Genomic DNA, 13,633 nt, shown 5'->3' with positions numbered 1-13,633 from the left:
ACACCAACTCCTTTTTCTCTTTATTTAAGAACTAATGTGCCACCACCCTGGTGCCCTGTGGAAGCTGACTCTGTTCATTGGGAAAACAGCAAAGGTAACGGAGTCCTTTTTGACATTTCTGGTGAGGAGCTTGACCTTTCAAGCTGAGTCACTTATTATCTGATTTTCGTTTGCATCAGAGCCTTGGTGGGGGGTACCTGGGAGGGTAGTACTGCGAAGAAACAAAAGAGAAGCTCTGTATTAGGGAGCTGGTGGCACAGAACTGCGCTGCGAACCTCTCCACACTAAGCATTTTACTCCCAGACATCTGAAAAAATCCTGACTTCCATACCGATGCAGCGAAGGCCTTCCTAACCGCCCTGCTAACTTCAGGACAGCCTGCTTGTTAAGAACTGGGGAAGATGGGCAAGTACCAGCTGGTAGCAAAAGAAACTCACTACTGACCTTTTAAATTTAAACCAGAAGAGGGAAGACTTCATATTCTGCTAGACTTCAAAGCTCCATTATCTTCTGAGTCATTCTGTCCTAGAAGAAAACAGCAAGCAGGCTCATTACATTACTCATATGTGAATGATCAATTCACAACACATTAAATGAAGAGGTTACATTTCATGGACCAAGTAACACACAATTTAGAACAAACTATTACTGTGATGATGCATGCAAAATTCTGATTTTTGAAGTTCTATCTCTGAAGATAACAGATAATCTGACTTCATTTTGGTGATCAGGTCAGTTAAGCACCGTTCGGCACTTCTGAGAGTGGCAAGCAACAATTATCGAGAAAAGCTTGCAGGCACTGTATCTGATTCAGACTCTGCAGCTGAGAAAAGTGAAATGTTATCTCCCTGTTGATTAATATGATCCAGTGAATGTAAAATGGATTTGAAAGCCCATATTTGTAATCACAGGATTTTGGGAATGGAGAGGGGTTTCCTTTCATAGATGAAGAAATAAGATCCAGAGAGGCTGTCCCACTCACAGTCTGGTGGCCAGATACTGTGGATCAAACCAGAAGTTCTCCCACTAGTTCCCTCTCTGCTACATCAGACTTTATTTAGGAGTAGTCTTTCTAATATAGTAGTTCTTATGAAGACCTCTGAGTTACAAAATACTCTAAATTTCACGTTGATTTTAAATGCATAGTCTTTTTAAATGTGGAAGTCACTTTCATTTTTGCCATGAAATTCTAATAATGATTTCATCCCACTCTTTATGGAGAAATGAGTCCCACTAGGGTATGGCAATGGATTCCCAGGTGGCATTAATGCTAAAGAACCCATCTGCCAATGCAGGGGACATAAGAGATGTGGGTTTGATCCCTGGGTTGGAAGATCCCCTGAAGGAGAGCAACGCAACCCACTCCAGTATTCTTGCCTGTAGAATTCAATGGACAGAGGAGCCTCGGGGGGCTACAGTCCATGGGGTCCCAAAGGGTCGGACATGACTGAAGCGACTGAGCATGCACACACAGAATATGGCAAACCAACTCACCCCTGTGACCTTTCCCTATTTCCAGCCAAGGCCTGGCCTGTGCTAAACCCCAGAAGAAACTGCGCTCCCTGAAGGCTATCCGTCCCTGGCTTCATGGCATCTTGGAAAATCTCAGCATGCCCGAGTGGCTGAAGGCCTTAGGTTAACGGAATTCAAACATCTCATTATACTTAAAGTGCAGCACAGTTCCGATGCTCCATTAAAGGGAGAGCCAGTTCTAGAAAATCAGAGAGAAGCAAGTGTTAACTGAGCATCTGTTGGTACTAGGCCCTATGTTCTGTGCTTTAAATATATGATCTCATTCTGTTCTCACAACTGCCCCCCGGGTATGCCTGGGCACCTCTCCGTTTCACAGATTTTACAAATGAGGCTGAGTTCTTTGGTGGAACTAATATTAACCTGAGCATCTGCTACCTGCCAGGCACCAAGGTGGATGTTCAGTATGCAGAGGAAGGGACAAGCTTCACTTTCTGCCCACAGGGAGATCAGAGTCTAGCAGGGATGGGGCCAGGGGTGTCAGGCACATTAACCAGAACTGTGTGCTTCCAACAGCAACGTGTGACCCAAACAGACAGAATCATGAAACCAGTTTAATGGGTCTTGATCAGCACTCAGAATAAATAGATAGGGGCTTCCCTGGGAGTCCAGTGGTTAAGAATCTGCCTGCCAATGCAGGGGAACCAGATTCGATCCCTAGTCTGGGAAGATCCCATATGCAGAAAGTCTGTACACCACACCTGCAGAGTCCACACTCTGCAACAAGAGAAGCCACCACGGTGAGAAGCCCGAACACTGCAATGAAGAGTAGCACCCACTCATTACAACCAGAGAAAGCCCCCACACAGCAATGAAGACCCAGCGCAGACAAAAATGAACAAACAAAGTAGAACAGAGTAGCACAGAATGGAAAATATCAGAGAGCGAGCAGTCAAGGTAAGGCAACTCACATGGATATGTGTCTATATCTCTGTATCAATCATATATATATATACATATATACACACACACACACACACACACACATCTGTGTGTGATGGTTTGCAATGGAAAATACATTTTCTTTTGTAGGTGATGGTGAGAGGAAATGTGAAAGCTCTCAAATTACAGAGCAAAGTGACAAGTGCTCTGTTAGAAGGCTATACAGAATGGTAAGTGTGAACAAGAGGAAGTGTTTGCCCGCAGATTAATTTTCACTTAGTTCCAGAGTAAGCTGGGGACAATTTTGGTTCCTCATGAAAGACACATCTCTTAAGGATGGAATGCTCACACCTAACGCTCAGAGCTAGGAAGAGCTTGAGAAGGGCTGGTGTGAATTTTCTAGGACTAGCAAGGAAAACAGAGCAGAGTCCCCCTCTTGCATAGTCTGGGAAAGAAGACGGCACCTGTGAAGACACAAGACACAGTAACGCCAATGGAGCCAGAAGAGGGGATTCAAGGAGATGGAACCCAAATCTAGCCTGATTGCTAGACTGTGGGAACTGCTGGGAGGCCTCTTAACCCCCGCCATCCCCCTGTAATTTTCTCAAGAATAGTGCCTCCTTTGGGACAACAGGTTACTGTCACCTTCCTGATCAGGATAAAACAGTGACTCAATTTTCTTTCCTTTTAATACATTTCCTTCAGATGTATCCTAGATACTATGCTTACAGATACAGGATTTGTGGCAATCCACCAGATGGCCACATGGTATCTGAGTACGGACTCAAGGCAAGAGAAAAATGATCTTCCTGTAGAGGAACCTGAGTGACTCATATTGTAAACCTCTCTCATGTGGGTTTAAGTGACTGTGCAATAAGGCAGCTCAGGACAGCAGTTAAATTCTCGGTGTCATCCTGGTGACTTGGTTTTTACATTTTTTTTTTTTTTTTAAAGAAGCAATGCCATGAGATTATGTAAAGATTAATTATCCATTATTTAACTCATATTTTTCATGGTACAGACTTAAGAATTGGCTATTATACAAAATAAACAACTCCAGAAATGTATAAAAAAAATAATGACTAGATGTTTATAATTTATGTTTTTTCACTCAACACCTATGACTTTAATAAGTTCCTCTCCGCTGCCGGCTGAAGAGAGAACACAAGCATACGATGACAGCAGAAGAGATACTTTGTGTGGGATGGTTTTATTCTATAAAAACACAGACAGTTCATAAGAAAGAGCATCTCATGAACTAAAAGTTAGTCTGCAAGTACCTGCCATTTTAGTTACTATTACCAACGCTAATAAACTATTATCAGGTAAAAATGCAAAATATTAGTACCCGCAAGTAAATGAAATTATATTTGATGAACCCTGGGAGTACATGTTTTTTTCACCCCTTTTTATTTTTCACACCAAAGACTCAGATTTAACTTTTTCCAGAATCAAGATTAATAATAAGGTAGAGAGTTTAATAAATAAATCATTTTTCATAACAAAAGTGTGGATGGACTGTGAGAATCAGGCGCAGAGAGACTGTTGCCGTGCCCAGCATTCCATGGTGGCAGAACCAGAACTGAAAGGCAGATCCTGTCACTTTAACTTCTAAGCTTGCTTGTGATTTTGGTTTGGGGCTTTTCTTACAAAGCCATAGCTGTTTTTCTATTCTTTGCCTAGAATAGAGATAATCATATGTGACATAGGGCTTCCCTGGTGGCTCAGCTGGTAAAGATTTCGCCTGCAATATACAGGAGACCTGGGTTCGATCCCTGGGTTGGGAAGATCCCCTGGAGTAGGGAAAGGCTACCCACTCCAGTATTCTGGCCTGGAGAATTCCAGGGACAGTCCATGAGGTCACAAAGAGTCAGACACAACTGGACGACTTTCACTTTTGCTATGTGATGTAATGATTATATAAGCACACGCACGCATGCTAAGTTGCTTCAGTTGTGTCCGACTCTTTAAGACCCTCTGGACTGTGGCCCACCAGGCTCCTCTGTCCATGTGATTCTCCAGGCAAAAATACTGGAGTGGGTTGCCATGCTGTTCTCCAGGGGATCTTCCTGACCCAGGGATCAAACCTGCTTTTCTTATGTCTCTTGCATTGGCAGGTGGGTTCTTTACCACTAGCACCACCTGGAACCCTGTATATAAGCACACATCACAAGATCAATGGTATCAGAAAATGAAAAGCTCCCCTGTACATTACCCAGATAACCTCAACCTTTCAACCACTAGTATAGATTCAAATGCAACTTTCTGGCTTCTTAGCATTTTAAATTATGTCTGTTTTCAGGTTTTACCACATTTCAATTAAAATTAGGTATTACCACTGTGTTTGCAAAAAAAAAAAAATCTTAAAATCATAGCTTACACAAGGTAATTGAATGTGTTGCTAGTATAATTTGGCTTAAATACTTTAAGTCCTACTTAAATGTCGTTCAATAGGTAAATTTTAAGGAGTTAAAGGAAGCATCTGTAGTTTTTAAAATAATTAAAAGGTACTTTAAACATTTCTAAACAGGCAAGATCAAATTTTTGGATTTAGAAAAGGCAAGGGAACCAGAGATCAAATTGTCAACATCCACTGGATCATCAAAAACTCCAGAGAGTTCCAGAAAAACATCTAGTTTTGCTTTATTGACTACGCTAAAGCCTTTGACTGTGTGGATCACAACAAACTGGAAAATTCTGAAAGAGATGGGAATACCAGACTACCTGACCTGCCTCCTGAGAAATCTGTATGCACGTCAAGAAGCAACAGTTAGAACTGTTGGACGTGGGACAACAAACTAATTCCAAATCGGGAAAGGAGTAAGTTAAGGCTGTATATTGTCACCCTGCTTATTTAACTTCTATGCAGAGTACATCATGAGAAATGCCAGGCTAGATGAAGCACAAGCTGGAATCAAGATTGCCGGGAGAAATATCAATAACCTCAGATACGCAGATGACACCACCCTTATGGCAGAAAGTGAAGAAGAACTAAAGAGCCTCTTGATGAAAGTGAAAGAAGAGAGTCAAAAAGTTGGCTTAAAACTCAACATTCAGAAACCTAAGATCATCGCATCTGGTCCCATCACTTCATGGCAAATAAATGGGGAAACAATGGAACAGTGAAAGACTTTATTTCTTGGGCTCCAAAATCACTGCAGGTGGTGACTGCAGCCATGAAATTGGGCTCCAAAATCACTGCAGGTGGTGACTGCAGCCATGAAATTAAAAGATGCTTGCTCCTTGGAAGAAAAGCTATGACCAACCTAGACAGCATATTAAAAAGCAGTGATATTATTTACCAAAAAAGGTCCATCAAGTCAAAGGTATCGTTTTTCCAGTAGTCATGTATGGATGTGAGATTTGGACTATAAAGAAAGCTGAGTGCCAAAGAACTGATGCTTTTGAACTGTGGTGTTGGAGAAGACTCTTGAGAGTCCCTTGGACTGCAAGGAGATCCAAACCGTCAATCCTAAAGGAAATCAGTCCTGAATATTCACTGAAAGGACTGATGCTGAAGCTGAAGCTCCAATACTTTGGCCACCTGATGCAAAGAGCTGACTCACTGGAAAAGACTCTGATGATGGGAAAGATGAAGGCAGGAGAAGAAGGGGATGACAGAGGATGAGATGGTTGGATGGCATCACTGTCACGATGGACATGAGTTTGAGCAGGCTCTGGCAGTTGGTGATGGACAGGGAAGCCTGGCGTGTTGCAGTCCATGGGGTGGCAAAGAGTCGGACACAACTGAGCAACTGAACTGAACTGAAACAGGCAAGATCAAATTTTTGAGTCTAGAGATGATGCATAATTGAGTGATAAAACTATTAAAAGTTAAACCCAGGGACACCCCTGGTGGTCCAGGGGTTAAGAATCTGCCTGCCAATGCAGGGCACATGGGTTCAATCCCTGCTTTGGGAATATCCCACATGCCACGGAGCAACTAAATCCGTGTGCCACAACTTACTGAAGCCTGCACTCTAGAGCTTGTGCTCCTAAATGAGAGAGGCCACCACAGTGAGAAGCCCAAATTCTGCAACTAGAGAGTAGCCCTTCTTGCTGCAACTAGAGAAAGCTCGTGTGCAGCAAGAAGACCCAGTGCAGCCAAAAATAAAAATTTATTTCTATAAAATAACTGTAATACAAAATTTTTATATAATAATATATAATACTTTATATAATAATTTTATATAAAATAACTTTTTAAAGTTAAACACACAACCCGCTCCCAGGGGGTGGGCCAGGGCCACATTCCTGAAACTCACATTTGCTGTGCGCACCATGGCTGGAGGTACCAGCAGGGGAGACCTGGGATCTGGTCTAGGCCAACGTGTGGCCTCCGGAGCGCATAGAGCACCCTCGGTGGAGGTGGTCAGGGTTGGAAAGTGCCCAGCTGATGGAGCCAATTGCTTTCAAGGCTTTGTACTCCTTTGAGAAGCCAAAGCCAGAAGACGAGAATCTCATTTTCTTCTGTCGGGTGGGCAGGCGGGGCTTACAAGCCACACAGTTGGCCTGGAACCTTGGATACAAAGGGGCTCGGAACTATGAAGGGGCCTATAGAGAATGGTTCCAGAAAGAAGGTTGGGTAGAAGACCTCCCGGCCCAAGGCTGCCTTAGCTAAGAGTGATGAAGGGGCTGACTTGTTGGGTTGGGGAGCTTCATATAACATTGGGCACCAAAAGCAACAAAGAAAGAGCATTTAATTAAAGAAATAAAGTTAGACACAGGAAAGCAGTCACCATAGAAGTTTGGAAGAGAGGTTATTCCTGGGGGAGAGGAGGGTCTGAGATGGGGACCGCAGGGGGCAGGAGTCAGGTTTTATTTTTTGACCTCAGTAATTCATTAAGCCATCCACTTGACTTGTGCTGGCTTTCTGTATCTGTGGAAGTCTTTTTCTTTTTAAAGTGATTTTCATGAAGCGTGTATTGGCTTGAAATAGGGAACTAACTAACAATAAATAGTCTTTTCCAGGTCTACTAGGACAAGAAGAATGAAAATTTAAGCCTACGGTCCCTCGGACACAAAAAGCCGAGTTTTGAGGGGCTCTGACGCAGTGCATGCTGTGTCAGTCACTGAGTGGTCTTAGGTTGTATGTGGCTCCTTCTAAGAATGTGTCCAGGGACTTCCTGGTGGTCCAGTGGTTAAGAATCTGCCTGCCAATGCAGGGGACATGCGTTCAGTCCCTGGTCTGGGACGATTCCACATGCCAAGGGGCAGCTAAGCCCGAGAGCTGCAGCTACTGAAGCCCATGCACCCTAGAGCTTGAGCTCAGCAACACAAGGAGCTACTGCAGAGAAGCCCGCTCACCGCAACTAGGGAGTAGTCCCCATTCCCCGCAACTAGAGAAACCCTGCACGCAGCAACAGGGACCCAGTGCCGCCAAAAATAAATAAAAGTTTTAAAAGATATATATAAAAAAGGAATGTGTTCAAAACGATTTTGATGGCAAATAAGTCTCATCAGTTGTGCCAACAGCTGGAGGTTTTATGAGCTTTGGAACGAAAATTTGAAATATACGTGATCCAAAACTGCACAAATTCTTCAGCTTTATTTCTTGCTTCCAGGTTTTAATCAAGTTGAGAGCAGCTCCAAATTTCCTCCCCCCGCCCCCCCCCCCCGCAACAGGAATACTCAAGATAAGCCCCAAGTAAGTCCTAGCAAACAACAGCCTTGGGCCGGCAGTCCGGTTTCCTGCCCAACACCTGGGGCTGGGCTCCCCGCCAGGGCCTCTACCCTGCCGCCGGCCTGGCTCCGCGAGCCGAGCGAGGAAAACGCTCACTGCAGAGGACCCGAGCCCGCGGACCTCCCCTCCCACTTCTCCAGGCTCTCACTTCGCTCCTTTTTCTGTCGCTGAATAAAATCCCTCGCCTTTTCTGTTTATTTGCACAGAGGGCTGTTTAACCTAGGAGCACAAAGAGTGGGGTGAAAGCCACAACCACGTGGCCGAGAATGATTTCCAATCACAATAAACACGCCCAAAGAGGGAGGAAGATGGGAAGCGATCTGCTTCCTTTCTAACGTTCTTTAAAATAAATGCCGGGCCCTGGAGGAGGCAGCCTGACATGTTTCCATTAGATGAATAAGTGCGGGAAAGCAGGCACCGCTGTACACCCTACCTGCGCTTGCCCAGGCCCTGGTCCAGAACTCAGTTTGACAACTGGGTCCCAAGGGCCCGAGCATCTGGAGATTGTGTATGACGCAGTCGTCTGGGCTGCTTTCTGGGAGCCCTAGGCAGTCTGACCTGTAAGAGGATGCTCTTCTCTGACATGTTCTACAGAGCCTCCCACTTCCCCCAAACTGAGTCTTGGCCGCGGAGAACTGCTCTGATGGTTTAGAAACCCCAGCCATGGCAAGCCAGGTCACAGCAGAGACAAGCCTAACCTACAGTCTGGCCTGCCACCGTTGGAAGCTATGTCCCCTGAAGCATGTGAGCAAAATCCACAACAATTTTAAAGCAACACTGGATTGTTGTGAAAGAATATAAAGGACTGTACTTTCTTCATCTGCTTCCGTGAGTTTATCCCTTCTAAAGGCTGAATCCACGTGTCATGTTGCATCATTCATTATGAACAAGACTCAGAAACACTGAGCACCGTGGAGTGGGACACATCACATTCTAGGAGGCTTTAAAACATCACCACGTACGAACAGCTGGGTTTTCCCACTGCTGTCAGAAGGCGAGATAAGAACATAGCTTAAGTCCTTTAAAAGGAGAAAAACTTCTCTCATTTAACACACATCTAACTAACTAATTACCCAGCTCTAGAAGGGCCTCCATCAGATGATTAAACCTTGCAAGTCTATCAAGTTCCCATCTTAAACTTCTTTTGTGGCTACAGTCTCTGAATCTGTTGAGGTGAAGGCCAAGACGGACATGACAGTAGCTTTGCAGGGTGACCTGTTGCTATTATTGGTGCTGCTGCTAAGTCACTTCAGTCGTGTCTGACTCTGTGTGACCCCAGAGACGGCAGCCCACCAGGCTCCCCTGTCCCTGGGATTCTCCAGCAAGAACACTGGAGTGGGTTGCCATTGCCTTCTCCGATTATTGGTGCTACTTCCTTGATTTGTGCAGTACACAACCTGTGAGACCACACGTGGCAGCCCTGATTATATTTATGACATCAGAACACACTCTTTACTTGTGTATTTACATCTTATGTGTGTTACAAAACCAATATGTATATTACATATGCTATATAAATCAGTTCCTTCTCTCCAATGTCTATGTAAATCTTATTGGTTAGTCAACTCTTAATTTCATTATTCTAAATAGATATCAGTAAGCTAATTACATTCAGTGCCCAAGTATTAGGATATTCTTTTCCTTTTCATGTTTGAGTATAAATCCACTTGAAAGTCAGATTTAGTTTGTTTTGAGTCAACAGTGATCTTCAGTTTTTCCCCCTCCTATTCCACTGGTCACCAAAAATTGGGGTTAGCTGTCAATCATCAGATCAGATCAGATCAGTTGCTCAGTCGTGTCCAACTCTTTGCGACCCCATGAATCGCAGCACGCCAGGCCTCCCTGTCCATCACCAACTCCCGGAGTTCACTCAGACTCATGTCCATCGGGTCAGTGATGCCATCCAGCCATCTCATCCTCTGTCGTCCCCTTCTCCTCCTTCCCCCAATCCCTCCCAGCATCAGAGTCTTTTCCAATGAGTCAACTCTTCGCATGAGGTGGCCAAAGTACTGGAGTTTCAGCTTTAGCATCATTCCTTCCAAAGAAATCCCAGGGCTGATCTCCTTCAGAATGGACTGTCAATGCTACCTTATAAATATCTCTCAAGTTTCCACCCTCCCAAACCTTCTAATATTTCCTCCAGATCATTACAGTAGTTTTATAACTGGCCTTCCAACATCCAGTCTCTCTCAATGAATCTGTCACATTATAGTCAGAATTACTTTGTCAAACACAGATTGCAGATTTAGATCATTCTTATTTAATGGTTCTATATTCCCCAAGAGGTAAAGTCTAAACAAATTACTGTGATATATGACCAGTTCCTCAGCCTAGGCTAAAATAACTTCCAATATCACCCAATATCCATTCAATGAAAATTCATGGGGCCCTTTTAAAAACACTGTCAGATTCAGGAAGACTGAGGAAAGTCAGTAAATTTACAGTCATATCACCGCAGAAGTACCCAACCTTGTCTGAAGAAAGTCAGTAAAACCTAATCCCTGATCTGAGGGTGCAGACACTTGGGCAGGAGATACAGACATATATATAATTATAATCAACCATTTTGATGGCAATTTGATCCCAATCTGGTACAACAGTCTCATATCCAGTGAATCCCCACTCACCCATTTTTCCTGTATTTTGACCACGTTGAACTTTTTGCTGTTTAGAAATGTGCCACGTTTTTGATACCTGCATATCTTTACTTTATCTGCAGAGCTTCGAATGCCCTCACTGAGTCTCTACCAAGTGAACCCCTATTCATCCTTCAAGATCCTGCATAAAGCCTTCCCTGATACTCTCAGGCATAAATGTTAGGTTTTTTTTAGGGCTGTCTCTACTCCAGTACTCTTGCCTGGAAAATCCCATGGGCGGAGGAGCCTGGTGGGCTGCAGTCCATGGGGTCGCTAAGACTCAGACATGACTGAGCAACTTCCCCTGTCACTTTTCACTTTCATGCACTGGAGAAGGAAATGGCAACCCACTCCAGTGCTCTTGCCTGGAGAATCCCAGGGATGGGGGAGCCTGGTGGGCTTCCGTCTATGGGGTCGCACAGAGTCGGACACGACTGAAGCAACTTAGCAGCTTCTTAGTTTATAACTCAACTCTATCAAAGTATTACATTGTACAAACTGCAACCATCATTTAAATGACTGTGCTTCCTACTACGTTGATGGCAGCCCCTATATTTCAAGGAGTTGTGGCTTTTCTAGCTCCTCCTCTACCACTGGGCACACAAGTGGATTAAGAACTAAATGCAGAGTGGCAAAGGGTCAGCCAGAGAATATCAGCCCCCAGAGTGAAGGGCCTGAGCCAGACCCCACCTAAAGAAGTCACCCTCTCTGTGTTACCCAAGCCCCTGTCTCACTCCTATGATCTTGTCCACTTCCTAGTGTTGGGGGGTGGGGGATGGTTCCTTTGTGGTTGAGCTCATCCAAGGCCACCAAGGGCTGTGGTCTCAACAGGGAATGGAGTCGGGCAGCAGCTGGGAAAGGACTGCATCACTCTAGGAATAAGGTTGATTTTTTGGGCTGCCCAGCGCAGTAAAGATCCCCTGCAGCTAACCCTAGTATTTATGCTTCCTCTGATTTTGGTAACTAAGAATGGAAGTGATTTCAAGATGCAGTAAACTTTATCTGGGGAGCCAATATTTTAAGGCCACTGAAGTAAACATCAAAGAAGAAATGAGGAATCAGTATTTGAAATTAAGTACAAATGACCTTCCTTCTTCCCTCTCCCCTTTCTTCCTTCCTAAACATGGAGGAACTAACTTATATGACTGTACTTGTACTACAGATGTCGTTTCTGTATATCTGAACGCGTTATTAAACGGTCCATTAACAAAGTCCATTTCAACGAAGTGAAATTAATTAATTTTAGAGTCATTCACTTGGTCTTCATTTATCCCACAAAAGAGGGTAAGATGTGAAAGGTGCCCTCAAGAAATTCACAGTCTAGAGGTCAAGTCTAGTTCACTGGTAGCCCTGCCTTTTCTCCCCAGAGTGAGACATTTCAATCCATAGATAGTTATTACCAAAGAACTTTAATTAGCTAATTAATTAATTAGCTCAAAACTCCCTCTAGGCTAAAATCAGTGACTTTCCCAAGAAAAGTTACTGAACCAAAGCCCAAAGAGTAGAAAACTAGAACTCAAGTGTGTATGTCTACAGATTAGTATCTGTATACAAATATTCACAGATACAAAGAGAAGGGGCTGGCACATGACAGTCTTTTCCCATGGCTGCCGTGGCCACCATCCTGATCAGCCCAGGGGCTGGGAGCATATGGAAATCACTGCTGCTTGCAAGGCCAAAAGCAGTGCTGGAGGGGTGTGGTTTCCTCTCGAATAATAGGGATCCCGAAGTCCATCCCCCTCTCCCCATGACCTGGGGGTTCCCTTCATTCTGCCTCCTTCTTCATGGGTATTAGGGGAGAAGACCTTTCCATGCCTGATCCAGGCCTCACCCTGCTCCTATAATAGGTTTGTTAGGGAACCACTGACCAAAACCGCTTGCCTTGGCCAGGCACAATGATAACCCCATGCATGAGTTGTCTCACAACAGGAAGTCCTGATAAGGAACAAGGTGCTGCCACCGAAAACTAACCAGGAGAATTCAGGAGGAGCCAAGAGGAGGGGGAGATGCCAGCCAATAGTATTGTCCTACCAACGTCCCAGCACCCTTTGTGCTGGAATCCATCTTGGCTGAACGAGGTCTGCACCACCAGGAAGGACCCTAAGACCAAAAATATCAAGCAAGATGACTGGCCAGAGACAACCTGAAAACTCACCCATTACCATAAAACCAGAGACTGTGAGCCGTGTGGCAGAGCAGTTCTCCTGGGTTCCCTCAGCCCGCTTCTCTCCGCCCGGGTGCCCCTTCCCAATAAAGCCTTTTGCTCTGCCAGCACATGTGTCTCCTCAGACAATCCATTTCCTAGTGTTAGACAAAAGCCCGCTCTTGGGCCCTGGAAGGGGCCCCCCGTCTTGCAACAGGTTCAATTCCTGGTACTCCCATCTCACCAGCAAAGACACAGAATACGGGTTTGCCCATTCTTGGAATGGTCTGATATCATCCAAGAGGCTCCCAAAAAGTCAGGTGTCATTTTTAGCCCTATTACACTAACTCTATCCTCTCTCCTCAGGGATGTCCAACAGCCCTGTGGACAGGGTCTGTGAGGGGCCAGGTTTTGGGTCCTGAAACCTCAGTAGGTTGGCTTTTGCAGGGTAGGGTGGGGCGGGGGGTGCACAGGGTGTATCTTCATTTCAGAAAAGAGAAGCTGGAATTTAGAGCGGCTTACCCAAAAGATATTCAGTAAGTCCAAGCTCTTCTGGTAAGTTCTGAGGAAAACCAAAACTAGGCTGTTCAAGTTTGAGGAAAGCACATTCCAAAGCCCGCGGTTTTCTCCTCTGCACAGCCAAGGCCTGGCTCAAGCAAAATTGCCCCCTGTTTCTTTTCTTGAATGAGGTAAACAGCACTGCTTTTGAATTTGCTATGTCAAATTGACTTCAGAGAAACAAAGAACACAGCCCACAAA

General features: G+C 44.7%; 1 long non-coding RNA gene across 3 annotated transcripts in view; it reads right to left on the bottom strand.

Annotated features, from left to right (window-relative positions):
• LOC113898607 overlaps window positions 1-13,633 on the bottom strand; it is a 90,481-nt gene that overhangs the window by 23,960 nt on the left and 52,888 nt on the right. For 2 of the 3 annotated variants that reach the window (XR_003512685.1, XR_003512686.1), the window contains exon 2: window positions 445-525. This is a non-coding gene — a long non-coding RNA (uncharacterized LOC113898607). Of the gene's footprint in view, window positions 1-444; window positions 526-1,494; window positions 1,712-13,633 lie in introns of all 3 variants that reach the window. The other variant, XR_003512684.1, reaches the window with a different exon arrangement.

The sequence above is a fragment of the Bos indicus x Bos taurus genome, chromosome 9 (genome assembly GCF_003369695.1).
Source record: "Bos indicus x Bos taurus breed Angus x Brahman F1 hybrid chromosome 9, Bos_hybrid_MaternalHap_v2.0, whole genome shotgun sequence".
Lineage (NCBI taxonomy): Eukaryota > Metazoa > Chordata > Mammalia > Artiodactyla > Bovidae > Bos > Bos indicus x Bos taurus.
This window is presented reverse-complemented; position numbering and strand designations above follow the sequence as displayed.